Source organism: Nomascus leucogenys, chromosome 3 (genome assembly GCF_006542625.1).
Source record: "Nomascus leucogenys isolate Asia chromosome 3, Asia_NLE_v1, whole genome shotgun sequence".
Classification (NCBI taxonomy): domain Eukaryota; kingdom Metazoa; phylum Chordata; class Mammalia; order Primates; family Hylobatidae; genus Nomascus; species Nomascus leucogenys.
Window position 1 is genome coordinate 22452495 of NC_044383.1, and position 14320 is coordinate 22466814.

The 14320-nt window shown below is 49.2% G+C and overlaps 1 pseudogene; it reads right to left on the reverse strand.

Annotated features, from left to right (window-relative positions):
• Window positions 1-5762: 5762 nt before the first annotated feature.
• Window positions 5763-12579, reverse strand: LOC100604703 (annotated as a pseudogene).
• Window positions 12580-14320: the final 1741 nt, after the last annotated feature.

The following is a 14320-nucleotide window of genomic DNA, read 5'->3' on the forward strand; positions in this document are numbered from 1 at the left end:
TCTAAAATGCACAAGCTCTTACAAATTGCTAAGAAAAGGACAATCACACAAATGGATGTGAGTAGACAGTTCATAGAAAACAAATTTATGGTACCACAAACCCCCATGACACAGGTTTACCCATATAACAAACCTGCGCATGTACCCCTGAACTTAAACATGAAAAAAAGAAAACAAATATATAAATGACCCTTAACTCTATGAAAAGATGCTCAACCTTATTCATAATAAAAGCGCAATGAAAACTACACTGAGATAACACCATTTGTCTAGCAAAGTTGGCCAAGAACCAAAAGTTTAAGAACTCACTCTGTTGGAGAGGCTGCGGAGAAACAAGCTCCCTCACACGTTACTGGTGGAAGAACCCCCACAGAGGGCAATTTGGTAAAATCTATCAAAATTGCAATGCTTATACCCTTTACCCGCAGTAATCCCACTTCTGAGAACTGATCCCAGATAGACTTGCAAACATGTGAAGTGACATATTTATAAGGTTATTCACTACAGCGTAATGTATTATAGCAGAAGAAGATGAGAAACAAACAAACGTTCATCAGTAGGGACTGGTTGAATAAATTATGATGTTACAGTACATCCACCCAACAGAGTACTGTGCAGCTGTTTGGGAAAAAAAAGTAAGAATGAGGAAGCTCTTTATGTGCTGACGTAGAAAGAGCTCCAAGAGATACATTGTTTAGGGGCAGACCAGTGTTTACATTATACTGCTTCTGGTATAAAAAACTGGGAGGTGGGGCCGGGCGCGGTGGCTCACGCCTGTAATCCTAGCACTTTGGGAGGCCGAGGCGGGCGGATCATGAGGTCAGGAGATCGAGACCACCCTGGCTAACATGGTGAAACCCCGTTTCTACTAAAAGTACAAAAAATGAGCTAGGCATGGTGGCGGGTACCTGTAGTCCCAGCTACTCAGGAGGCTGAGGCAAGAGAATGGCCTGAACTCGGAAGGCAGAGCTTGCAGTGAGCCGAGATTGTGCCACTGTACTCCAGCCTGGGCTACAGAGCAAGACTCCATCTCAAAAAAAAAAAAAAAACTGGGAGGTGGAAAGGATTTTTAAACTAAAACTTATAAAACAAAAAATAAAACTGCTTGCCTGTTAAGGATGGGGGTGGTAATTGCACAGAAGTAAAACTGGGAGGGAGATTTTTCACTCTAAACCTTTTTGTGTAACCACATGAATATATTACCTATTCAAGATAATAAATTTAAAAATTATAATATTACGTTTTCAACTTTCTTCATGATTTACCAAGTACTATGTGAAAACAAATATCCTTCCCCACTTCCTCAGCCTCCTCCTATCCCAAATCCTGGAATGAGGCTCAGGTGCCATTTAACTTAAAAAAAAAAAAAAAAAAAAAAAAAAAAAAAAAAAAAAAAAAAAAAACTGAAGGTCAAAAATAACTGATGGATGTGTTACTTGGAAATTACAAGGAGGGGCAGGTGCAGTGGCTCAGGCCTATAGTCTCAACACTTTGGGAGGCTCAGGTGGAAGGATCACTTGAGGCTGGGAATTCAAGACAAGCCTGGGCAACATAGTGAGACCCCATCTCTACGAAAATAAAACATAAAAAAAAAACTAGAGAGGCATGGTGGCTTGCCTGTAATCCTAGCTACTTGGAAAGCTGAGGTGGGATGATCACTTGAACCCAGGAGTGAGCTATGACCATGCCACTGAACTCCAGCCTGGGTGACAGAGCTAGACCTTATCTCTAAAAAATAAAAAATAAATAAAAAACGCAATTTTGCATTTTGATGGGGCTGTATCAAAATGTACCACATACAGTCACACAGATAGGAAGAGAGGGGTGGGAGGGAGTGCCTTGGATTTTGTACCTGGGCTGCAGAGAGTGCCCAGGTATAGAATTGAAAGCACTCCCTCCCACTCAACCCCCACCCCCACCCCTACCACATGCTCTCCCTCCACCCCCCTCACCCCTGCCCCTGCCCCTGCTGGCGGGCCATAGCCCTGCTTGCACCTTAGAATCACCTGGAAAGCTTTAAAGACAATGCCAACACCCCAACCACACACCAAACCAAGCAAGCCAGCTGGCCCTCCCTCACACCTAGGCGCTGGCTGCGGTCATAGTGGCACATTTGTTTGTGTGATTGTTTGATTAGTGTCTTACTCTCTTAGACAGTGAGCTCATGGATCCAGGGTTTACCATTGTATACCATGTGCCAAGCGAACAGTTGGTATTCAATAAATATTAGTTAAATGAATGAAGAAAGGGAGGAATTGTGGAATCCATGAAATGATGAAAGGAAGATGACAAGGCAAGGAGGTGAGGCAAGCAGCAGGCCCCTCAGGGAGATCCCAGTAGGCCCAGCAGCCCACGGTGGGGGGCCCAGGACCAGGGCTGACATCCACACCAAGCCCTGACCCCTTACTTGGCTATGATAAGCAACTTGTTTTCTCCGGGGAGCTGATGGATCCCACCAAGGGCTGAGGAAACATTGATCTTCAACCCTAATCACTGATGGCTTTCTGATTGGCAGGCACTAAGCACAGCCCAAGGGCAAGAAGCAAGGCTGGGCCCCTCTGCTCTGGACAACACCACTTCTGGAGCTCCCAGTGAGGACTGTCATATTTGCACATGACAGAAACTGGTCAAATGGCAAAATGCCATACAGGTCACCCTGCCCCAGGCTTTTGGCCTTTCTCCTGAGCATGGTAAAAGGAGTCATGAGCTGCCACGTGGATTTAATAAACCAGACACTCATGATACAAACCAAGCTGACAAAGTAGTCCCCTAGGAGATCAGAGGGGTGGTCCTCTCCTTTGGAAAACAGCTCCCTCTCCACCCACCAGTATCCTAGCCTGGCAGCTCATTGCCCAGGAAGGTGTTGGGAGTCCTGGCGAGCCAGAAAGAATGGACCAGTAGACTAAAGGGCAGTAAGAGCTAATACCGAGGTGGACACAGGATCCAAGTTTAAGGAAAGTTGCTTCCCAAAGCCAAATCCAAAGTGGGAGAACTGCACACCCCCCAATCCTGCCTTCAACACTAGCAATAAAATGAATGAGCATTTACCAAAGGTTTTCCTGAGCCTGGGGCTGTGCTAAACCCTATGTATGTATTATCTCTAGGTACTCTTATCATCCCCATCCATCAGATGAGGAAACAGAGGCACAGAAAGGCTAAATAACTTGCTTAAGTCTTTGAGGCTTTGCTGCCCAATGCAATAGCCACTAAGGACATGCCACTATTGAACCCTTGAATGTGGCTAGTTTGAACTGGGGTGCACTCTCAGCACAAAATACACCGCAGTTCAGACTTAGTATTTTACAAAAATGTAAAACAGCCCATTAACAATTTTTATATTGCTTGCATGTTGAAATAACATTCCAAATAGACTGGATTAAATAAAATGTTTTACTAAAATTAGCTTCACCTGTCTCCTCTTAGTTTTTTTAATGTGGCTACTAGAAATTTTCCAATGACATATGTGGCTCCCATTCCATTGCATTTCTATTGGGCAGAATTGCTTTGAGGTGTAAGTTAGGGAGAAGGGGGCACGGGAGACCTTTTAGTCAGGCCATATACTATTGATGGCAAACTCATTTCACACAACTTTCTGAGGATGAGCCTGTGTCCCAAATAGCTTCAGATTGTATCCAAACTGTATTATTTGCCTGTCAGTATTAATCTTGTTTCTCTACTGAGCTCTGAGTACATGGAGGACAACTAATCTCCAGGGCGTGGTGCCAGCCACCCCACATGGCCTTGGTCAGGGTCAGCAGAGAATGACCATGGCAGAGCCCCAGGTGAAATCCTTGCTGCCCCCTGGGGGAGACTCTGTGGGACCAGATTGAATGCGCTGACCTTCCTCAGCCCCGTGAGGCAGCGTCACCAGCGCAGTTCTTTGGGAAGAGATGGGGGAAGGGTCTGGGGACACTCGGAGTGGCCCAAACTCTTTCTGCTCGCTACACATGCTCAGCCCCAGGAGGCTCACAGACTCCCTTCAAATCCCGGCTCTGCTTCTCACGTTCTGCCCATTCCGGTCATGAGATGGGAGGGATGGTGGGCTGCAATTGTGGCTCTGCAAGTGTCACCCTCCCTTCCTGCCTTTCCCATTAGCCAGAGAAGCTGAGTGTATTAGTCCATTTCACACTGCTATAAAGACATACCTGAGACTGGGTAATTTTTAATTGACTCACGGTTCTACATGGCTCAGGAAACTTACAGTCATAGCGGAAGGTGAAGGGGAAGCAAGCACCTTCTTCACAAGGCAGCAAGGGAGAGAGAGAGCACGCAGGCGGCAGGAGAGAGAGAGCGCGCCGGGGAAACTGCCCCTTATGAAACCATCAGATCCCATGAGAACTTCCTAACTATCACGTGAACAGCATGGGGGAACTGCCCCCATGATCCAATCACCTCCCACCGGGTCCCTCCCTAGACTCATGGGGATTATAATTCAAGATGAGATTTGGGTGAGGACACGGAGCCAAACCATATCACCAAGTGTGAGAATGATGACAGGGTCACAGCCAACTCTGTAGCAAAGCCTATAACACCAGTCACCTCCGAGAGATGCCATATTCCACACAGATACACAAATCATGTCTACTAGCCACCCAAGAAAAGTAAAATCAACAGACCAGTGAACACTACATTTTGGGATGCAGCTTGGTGGAGCTGGGGATCTGGATGAAAAAGAAGCAGGGAGCGCTCCCCCTGCTCAGCACGGCACCCAGCGTGTGGTGGAAGTTAATGCACACGGCTCATGCCCTGCACATGCTGTTCCCTGCCTGGAACAGCTGCCCCACCCGACAAACTCCCACCCTTGCATGTTGGGCTCTGGCTGCCCCTCTGTGGAACCGTCCATGCCCTCCCACCGGGGAAACGGTGTCTCCCACCTCCATCCCACTGCCACCCTTTATACTGCCCCCCGTGACAGTGCCTAGCCTGGTGCCACCCTCCCCACTTCTAAGGGAGGATTAGACACGAGGCCCTGCTTGGAGAAGCCTGTTCAGCACTGAAACAAGCACCGTTTTATCTCAAGCTTCCCATTTTTATTCCAAACACAAAATAGAGAAGTTTTATCAAGCACATTTAATCACCACTCTTCCTCCTTTCCTCGCATTCCAACAAACGCGATTTAAGCCTTGGCAGGCTAGAACAAATGGGAATCAAAATTCAAGTCACTTTACAACACATCCTGGAGTTCATTCATCCTCACGTTGATTGCTTCAGTCATCCTTCACCAAGTGTCTTCTGGAAGCCAGGGGCAGTGCTACACCGCAGCATCCCATGGGGGTCTCTGTCCTCTGGAGGCTGCCAGTCTAATGGGAAACAGCTTGCTGCATCTTTAGTTGTCTGTCTATATGTCCCTGTGCTATGATAGAGAAATGAACAGAATGCTGTGGGAATACAGATGATGGAGGGAAGGACTAATCTGTCTGGAGGGATCAGAGAGGACTTCATGGAGGAACTGACATGTTAGCTGGATTTTTTTTTTTAATGACAAAGCCAGGTTTATTGCTCCGTGTTGAACCTGTGAAGGTAGGACCTGGGAAGGGGGACAGGGGCAGATGAGATTGGTGACTGTATCTTCCTGGCCATTGCTGGGTTCTCAGCACCCTAGGGTCTGCTGCCCAAGGGCCAGGCTCCCAACGAAGTTTTAAGTGAGACCCAGTGCTGGGGAACAGGGTCTTCTTCCTGACAGTGCAGCCTGTGGGAGCACCTGCAAGGTCCCATCGTGGATGCGGGGGCTGCGGTGTTGGCCTGTGCTGGGGCCAGTGTCCTCAGGAAGATGTCTTGTTGGAGGAGGTGGCAGCAGCCGCCCCTTTCTTCTTGGTCGGGGCCTTCAGCAGTGCCAGCTTCTTGGACAGGCTGTTGCTGGCTTTCATCACCACGGCATGTTCGATCTTCTTCCAGATCCCGACTTCTAGGTTCTTCTTAAGCTTTTGCTGCTGACCGACGCGCGCCTTCATGGGAGCTGTAACACGACCGTCTTTCCTGCCGCCCCGGTTCCTTTCAGAGGCCACAGCTGCCTCTTCGCTGGCTTGTGCGCCTGGAACTTGCGCTGCCCCTGTGCTAGGATCCGGCACGCAGCGGAAGAGGCCAGCTGGATCTTAAAGGATAAGAAGAAAGGAAGAGATGTCCCAGGCAAAGGGAACACACATGAAAATGCAAGAATGTAGGAAAGGGCACTGTGAATTCCGAACACAATGAGAAAAATTCCACACACCTGGACTATAAGGTGCACGTGCAGGAGTCTTGCTGATGAGGCCAGGGAGAAAAGTTGGGTCCACGTGTTGAAGGGCTATGTGTGTTGCTGTAGGTGGCAGGGAGCTGATGATATCTATTTTGTAGAAAATTAACTCTGGGCAGGGTGCAGTGGCTCACACCTGTAATCCCAGCACTTTGGGAGGCCGAGGAGGGCGGATCACGAGGTCAAGAAATCAAGACCATCTTGGTCAACATGGTGAAACCCCGTCTCTACTAAAAATACAAAAATTAGCTGGGCATGGTGGCGGGCACCTGTAGTCCCAGCCACTCAGGAGGCTGAGGCAGGAGAATTGTTTGAACCCGTGAGGAGAAGGGTGCAGTGAGCCAAGATTGTGCCACTGCACTCCAGCCTGGCGATAGAGTGAGACTTTGTCTCAAAAAAAAAAAAATTTTTTTTCACTCCAAAAGCTGGGTGAAAAGCAAGACCATTCTGGAGTGCATCAGGTGCCCTACTGGGCACGGCATATTGGACCCTTGTAGAAGAGCATTGACTTTTTATGTTAAAGGTCTGTTTGCTACAGACTAGACAGATAGGAGTGGGGAAATTAATCTCCTAAATAGGGGATGGCATAGGTGTCCCCACTCCTGCCTCCCATGGCCATGACAGGCATTGCTAATCAATCACAGTACTACTTTCTGGTGAGTCTGGTCTTGGCCCCAGATTCTTCCCAATACAGAGCTCCATGTTACCACCACAATTTAGCCGAGGCAGCACATGAAATGAAGCATATTTTCCATTATTACACCAGGGAAATAAGCCTATTATTGATGTTAGTCCAAACCAAGCAACATCAGCTAGGAAAGCTTAATGTAAAAGTTCCTGAGAAGTACTATTCAAAATAAACACAACGAGTTGGAGGGGAAGAATCAAGTTAATAGCCTTGAGAAAGTAGCATTTAAAAGTGACCAGGGGCGGGGCGGTCTTGGGGCTCGAGATTAATTTTTTTCCAACGCAGCAGACCCACAGGTTAATCATCATAAAGCTGTCACTCTCTCCACCCTGCACTTGGAGACGATAAGCAATGTTCAAGGCCTTGCCACCGCAGGTTTTACCTTCCAATTTCCCCTTTCACCTGCAGGAGAAGGGAGTTGCAAAGTGCAATGTAAAAAAGAAATCAATTAGGATTCCTAAAGTGGGTGAGGGGCCAGCCATATTCCTGGTCCAGCCCAACAAGTCGGCTGTTCCCCTGGCTAGAACGAAGCAAGAATCCATCTGGCCATGGCCCCCTGCCCTGTCTCAGTCCAGAATTCAAGAAGGACAGCAGGGCTCAAGTTCTGAAGATCCAGGCTTTGTGCTTCAGGGGTGGCCTTTGGCAAGGAAACGGGACAAGCAAATACCACATTGGTCTTTTCATCCTCTGTACTTGACCTCTGCCCAGGGCCTGCATTTCCTTTTCACACCTCCCAGCCCCACCCCAAAAAGCAGAAGAAAAGCAATACTGGCCCCTGGGGTTCCCACTACCAAGTGCCCAGAAAAGCTGGAAAGGTGCAGGGAGAAGGAGTCCCACCCCATTCCCCTGAGCACGCCTCCACCTTCTGTGCAGGGCACCACAAACAACTGGCTATTTGCTTCCACTTCACCTAAGTAGGAGGCCCCAGCAGCTATGGCTGGTCCCTAATAGGGTGGGAGCCCAGCTCCCCAGACCCTAAGTCAGCCGGCATCTGTGAATCCTGAAGTTCCCTGACCCACAACGAAAACCAGCAAGGACCCAGCAAGCAGGGCAGGACACTGGAAATCTCATCCAGTGTGGACATGAGAACTGGAAGACATGCATGGGAGGGAGGGTCCTTCTAGACCAGGACTGAGTCCCCAACCCCAGCCTCAGCTTCCTCCTCTATAAAATGGGAATTCTAATACTGACTTTGCAAGCTTATTGGAAGGATTAAAAACTGGGTACAGGAGGAGCCACCTAACAGAGTAGCTGGCACAAAGCAGAGGCTCAGCACATGCACAGCTAGCTGTCTAGCTGGACCATCCGCCTAGACCATGTGAATGGCAGGAGGCCTGGAGCCATGGGTCATTCATACTGGGTGGTGGGGACGTTGCTGTTTTCACTACCAAATGAAGCTTCTGCCATGGAGCGTTCAACCCCTCAGCCCATGGTCACCCCTGAGGCCCATGAAATTTCAAGGAGATTCTGTAGGATTAGGAACAGAAGGAACTGGGCCAGCCTCCATCCAGCCTTTGCCTCTAGGGCAGTGGCCTTTGTGAGACACACTCACTGCCAGCACCCCCACCTCCCGGGCCACCTGAATTCCTGGCAGGGTTTGTTTTCCTCTAAGCATGACCAGGTCCACCCCAGAGCTGGGCAACCATCCAGGGAGTGCCCACAGCATCTGCCTAATATATGCGCCCCTATCACGTCAACCTCAGGCTGGGGTGGGACAGTCTGGGTAAATGACTTAATAGCAGGACAGTCACATGCCTGATATTCACTGCACCTTCCTCCATTTCCAGCTTTCCAGCCTCAGCCCAGACTCATGATAGACAGACCCATGTATCCCATGGCAAGGGGGTTCCCCAAGCCATTCATCTTTGGCCCCAAATACACCCAGCAAACCGAAAGCTCCTCAGATGGTTGTCTCCACCCTATTTAGGGACCATCTTATGCTCTTGGCACTCACTCTGGGAGACTATGCTGTATCCCACACAGCTTATCCAAAAAGGATCTTCCCATTTCATTAAACTTTCCCTGAAAGCACTTGGGTAAACATTGCCCATGACATTAAATTTCCAGTGGGTTTTTTTGTGTGCGTCCCCTACAGATGGGGCTCTAGACAGCTGCCCATTGCTTAATACTGCTGAGGTGCCAAGATAATTTCCTTCTTAGAAACTCACAGCCTCACAAATGCCAGCCATTATCCAGATGATGCCAGGTCAGACTCCGGCCCACGGCGGCAGCTTCTCTCAATCCCCTTTCACTGCTGAAAGGACACGCATATCTCCAAGTCATTGCAGCTTACAAAATGCTTTCCCAGCTTGATATCTTTTGGTCAAAGTTCTGGGATTTGGGGTGGGCAGAAGGCATCATCTTCCTCCTACAACTGAGGAAACAAATGGGCAGAAAAGTAGCCCAGGGGCCCATGGAGCTAGAAGTGGCAGAGAAATGGCAAGGATGTCTCTTGGCAGATCCAGAACACAATAGACATGTCTGTGCCTTGAATTTTTAAACTATTTACATATTCTTTAAGCTTCTTTGGCTGCAAGTTGAAAGAGATAACAGATGGGACCCTCTGGTAAAGAGAGAGGTGAAGATTGGGCAAGATACATAGAGAGAGGGGACATCTGCAGCAAGAAATAATATTGATAGTATGAATAGGGACCATACATTGAGCACTTCCTACATACTTCACAACCATTATCACATTCTACCCAACTTGTGAGAGGATAACATCCCCATTTTACAGCTGAGAAAACTGAGGCTCAGAGAAGAGAAGTGACGTGCAGATACTCACCCAGTAAATGGAAAAGCCTCATACACACCCATGTTTGTCTGAACCCCTGACCCATCACATCAGTCACTACGCTGCTCCAGTTGCAGCCCGGTTCTGCCGCTTCCAGCTCCATGGGGCGCTGGGCTATTTTTCTTGCCCTTTCTGTTTCCTCAATTGTAGGAGGCAGATCATGCCTTCTGCCCAACCCAACTCCCAGAACTTTGACCAAAAGAGATCAAGGTGGAAAAGCATTTTGTAAACCTGCAATGAACTGGAACTGCCAAGCATCTCCCAGCCTTCCTGCTGAATCAGAGCAGATTCCTTCAATGGAGGATCTTGCCCCTCTTTTCTCCCACCACTCTACAGGGCACTGGTTCCTCCTCTTCTTCTTGGAAATGCTTCTAAAATCAACAAGATCATCAGCATCGAGCCCCAGTCATGCCAACATCAGGCGCCTGGAACCCTGAGCCCTGCGGGTCGTTCATTCTCATCGGTCCCCTCGCATGATCCAGAGCAATTACATGCTTAAAATTCAAAGCCAGGTTGCACAGGGCCCCAACGTGGGAAAATATCATGATTTTTCCCATGTGAACAAGTGACACAAAATATGAAAATAGCAGAGGGACTCCACCCCACTGCTTATTGGTCTCACACAGCTAAAAAGGAGAACAGGGTTTTACGACGGGACAAGATCAACAATGAATTGGCTTGTAGGGAGGGAAAGAGATGATATAATATTTTCTTGAGCTAAAGGGACTAAAAATAGTGTGAGGTTTTCCAAGTGATGGTGGTGGTGGTAGTACTTCAGGATGTGGCTGCCAATCGTACATTGCAACAGCTATTGGCATGTTCAGAGCCGTTCATAGGGACTGGCTGCTCACCCAGCTCCAGGAACAAGGAACAAGGAGAGGTCCACCTGTCCCCATTATTGCACCTTTGCTCCTGCAGTGCCCCTCCCTGAAATGTCCTTCCTTCAGCCCACGCTGAATCCAGACATCCCACGTCCTGAGCTCCAGCCAGCTACTCCAGGCGGCATTTCTCAAACTTTTTCCCCAAATCACTCCAACAGCAGAGGAGAATTTTCAGGGGGCTGGGTGAAGGGTGAAATTTGAGACTCGCCTGTCAACACCAACACAAGCATGAAATTTCCTCCACATCTCAGTTTCATCCTAAGAATTCATGAATGTCATTTACTTTAAAAAGTTTAAACTTATTTTAGTATTTAAAAATCAGTTTGTGTCCCGATGTCACAGTTATACGGTTACTCAGGAGGGCTGTTTGCCTTGTGCCATCAAGAGCTCCTTGGCCCAATTCTGCCAGTGTGGAGTGCCCCTCAGCGACAAAACAAAGGCCTTTGCTGAGGACCTCAGAGCTCCTATGGCCATTGAGGCAACTCATTCATTCATCCATCAATTCATTCATTTATTCATCCAATAGGTATTTACCAAACTCCTCCTCAATGGCTACTATCAGGGATATAGCAGGAAGGAGTTCAACCCTCCAGGAACCCCATCTCATGGAGGAGACAGACAAGGAGACTGTGTGTCACAGCCTGGTGACAAGTGCTCCAGCAGAAACTAATTATAGGGGCATGGGAACTGGGCACTGGGGCTCAGGAAAGCCTTCCTTGCAGGAAAGGTGCATGCCAGGCTACAACCCAGCCTAACAGAGAAGAGCCATGTGTCATGGGGCAAGCCGGTTAACCACTCAGTTTCTTCATCTGTAAAATGGGTATAACGGAATCATATGGTTTTCATGAGGATTAAATGTATTTAATTAAAGAAGTGCAAATTGCTTACTATGGCACCTGATCCATACTAAGTGTTCAGTAAATATTACCTATTGAGCTGGGACCTGAGGAATGGCTGGGATTGGGACGTGGGGGTGAAAGAGGAGAAGGAGGGAAAAAGAGAAGAGTATGTTTCAAACACAAGGAACAGCATGCTTAAGAACAAATATTCAATACATATTTCTTGAATGAATACATTCTATAAAAGAAATTAGAGTAATGCAATCTTGATAGGCCACACCCTTTGTCTATTGTTTCCTGGTGAGTGCATGTAGGTGGCACTAAGTGGCATCTGAGCCAGGCACCCAAAGGCAAGTCCACTGCACTTTTCGAAGCAGGATATGAACTCCTTAAGGGCAGAGATTGCATCTTTCCCCTCTTGGGACCCCACATTTCTGAGCCAGGGTGAGCTGCAGGGTCTTATTTTTCTATCTCCAAGGGTGACTCATTCACCCCTCTCCTTCCTCTTTTGGCTATTTCACCACCACTTTCATCCTGGGGAAAGGCCTCGGCCAAGATCATTGGAGAGATCCAGGTGTCCCACTTCATGGAAGGACCTGAGTAATGCAGGCTGGGGGCAAACAGCCCTGGATTTGTATTCAAGTCCTAGCTCTGCCAGCAGGAGGCTCTGGGTCCTTGGCTGGGTCACCTGGGACACCAGTCCAGAGATGGTTCTCCCATGAGGAGCAGGCTTCAGAGGTTTTGATGGGAAAGGATGACCAACCATCCTGGTTCTCCCTGGACTGAGAGGTTTTCTGGGATTTGGGACTTTCAGTGCCAAAACCAGGAAGGCCCAAGGCAAACAGAGATGAAGTGGTCACCCTACAAGGTGGCCCCAGGGAAACCATCCTCACTCCCAAACTTGTTTCTCCTCTCCCACATTCTGCCCCCTCTACCTCCCCAGACCTGAGACGCAAGTCAGCACAAAATAGCATCAGAGTCCTTTAGCTTTTTGGCTGACTCATGGATCTGTGTCTTTGCAGGAGGAGAGAGGATGAGGAAGAAAAAGCGTCTGGCATTGCCTCCATGATGCTTCCACACTCGAGGTTGGCGTCAATCCTCTGTTTGAGGGGGAGGACTGGGCCGCGTTCTCTCATAGAGTCCATGTAGGGCCAAAATCAGCTAGCCAGGGTGCTGGCAAGGCAGGGGAATGGAGAGGTTGGTCCACTCTGCTCTCAAGAGGTCAGGGTGATGGAATTTATGACCTCTGGTGGCACTGAGCCCACCACTCCTCCCCATGAGGGCTAATTGGACTGGTCAGTCCGATGCTGACCAGCTAGGCAGAGTGTGGGCAGGAGGCTGCACGGGGGTGCCCTCATCCAGGCCCCAACCCCACCCACACTGGGAAACCCAGGACAGTCCCCTAGGGCTGCTTTTCCAATCCCCTTGGCATGCCCACCTCAGAGATCACAGCAGGCTCCCCGTCATCCTGTCCAAGAGACCTCTCGTGCTTTCAATTACCAATCCCCATTTACGTCCTGGTTGGGGCTTGAATGCCAGGCTATATTAGGCCATGCAGAGCCAGGCCTGTTGTGCTTTCTCGTTAGCCACATCACATCGTATTTTTAGGGGTGGCCAATGCCAGGATGCCAGTTTTCTTCCTGAGTTCCCTAGAACCACCTCCATAAAAAAAAATAAATAAATAAAATCACACTTGAAGGTCCAAGGGCCCCTGTAGTTCCCACCACAGTCTGGAAAGGTACCCTCTGCGACCAGGGACAAAGAACTAGATAAATCTGAGGCAATGAGGGACTGTGCCTGTTTTTCCATCCCCTGCTGCTGCCTGCATCCACCACCCCAAAGCCCTGCTGAGCCTCTGGTTCCTTGTGGCCCAGTGCAAGAAGACAAAGATCCACGACTCTTGTGGGAACCAAACGCCCTTCCTTGGAGCAGCCTCTTCTGTCCCTCCCTGTCCCTCTGCAGACCCCCAGCACTTCAGTGCGGGGCTCCTGTGCTCTGTCATCCACCATGTCCATCAGCACTGTGGCAAGGAACAGTAGAGTTTGCAAAGTGCTGCCTCACCTGTGGTCTCCTTAGACTTACCTTTGGAGTGGGGTGGTAGGATACCCATTTTACAGATGAAAAAGTAGAGACAGTGGAAGGGGAGATGGTGTGCTCAAGTCAGGAAGACAGTAAATAGGAGGGTCAGAGCCTCTTCGCATGGCCCCAGGGGCTCACTCAGCTCGGGGGTCAGGCCCAGCTGCCTATACAAGTCTATACACTTGGTAACCCAGGAGGAGCTGCTGTACATTTGAGTTCCTTTCCCAGAAGTACACTTCTGGAGGTGAGAAGCCCTGGAAGCACTGTGCCCTCTGTACTGCACTCCCTTCCCAGCCTCCTCACGCCCAGGACAGGCAGCTTTCGTAGGGCTGGGAACTGGGGCAGTGGAGAGGGAAGAAGTGCTGTCTGTGACTTCCTACTTGTTCTCTGCCCCAATTTTATAGTGACTCTCTCTCGCTCTCTCCCTCCATCTCTCTCTCTCTCTCTCTCTCTCTCACACACCACACACACCACACACACACACACACACACACAGGCACATCTGGCATCCAGCAAGAGACCCCGGACCATCTCGGGTAGGGGATGGAAGGGCAGGGTCAGTCCTCTAGTGAGCTGTAAGTTTCTTCCCTGGCCAACAATTGAGCATGCTGCCAATGTGCTGGGGCCTATGGTTCAGAAAGGGCTCCCACGGAGGTGCAGCAGGCAAGCTGAGGCAGAGGTGGTAGGAATCAGGGCCTGCTGCTTTGAGAGCAAGGCTGGGTCTTCCTGCCTCCGTGAGATCCTGAGGATATGGCTGCAGACAGTAGAGGATCAGGGACCAACTCCAGGTCCCCTCCATGCCTCCCA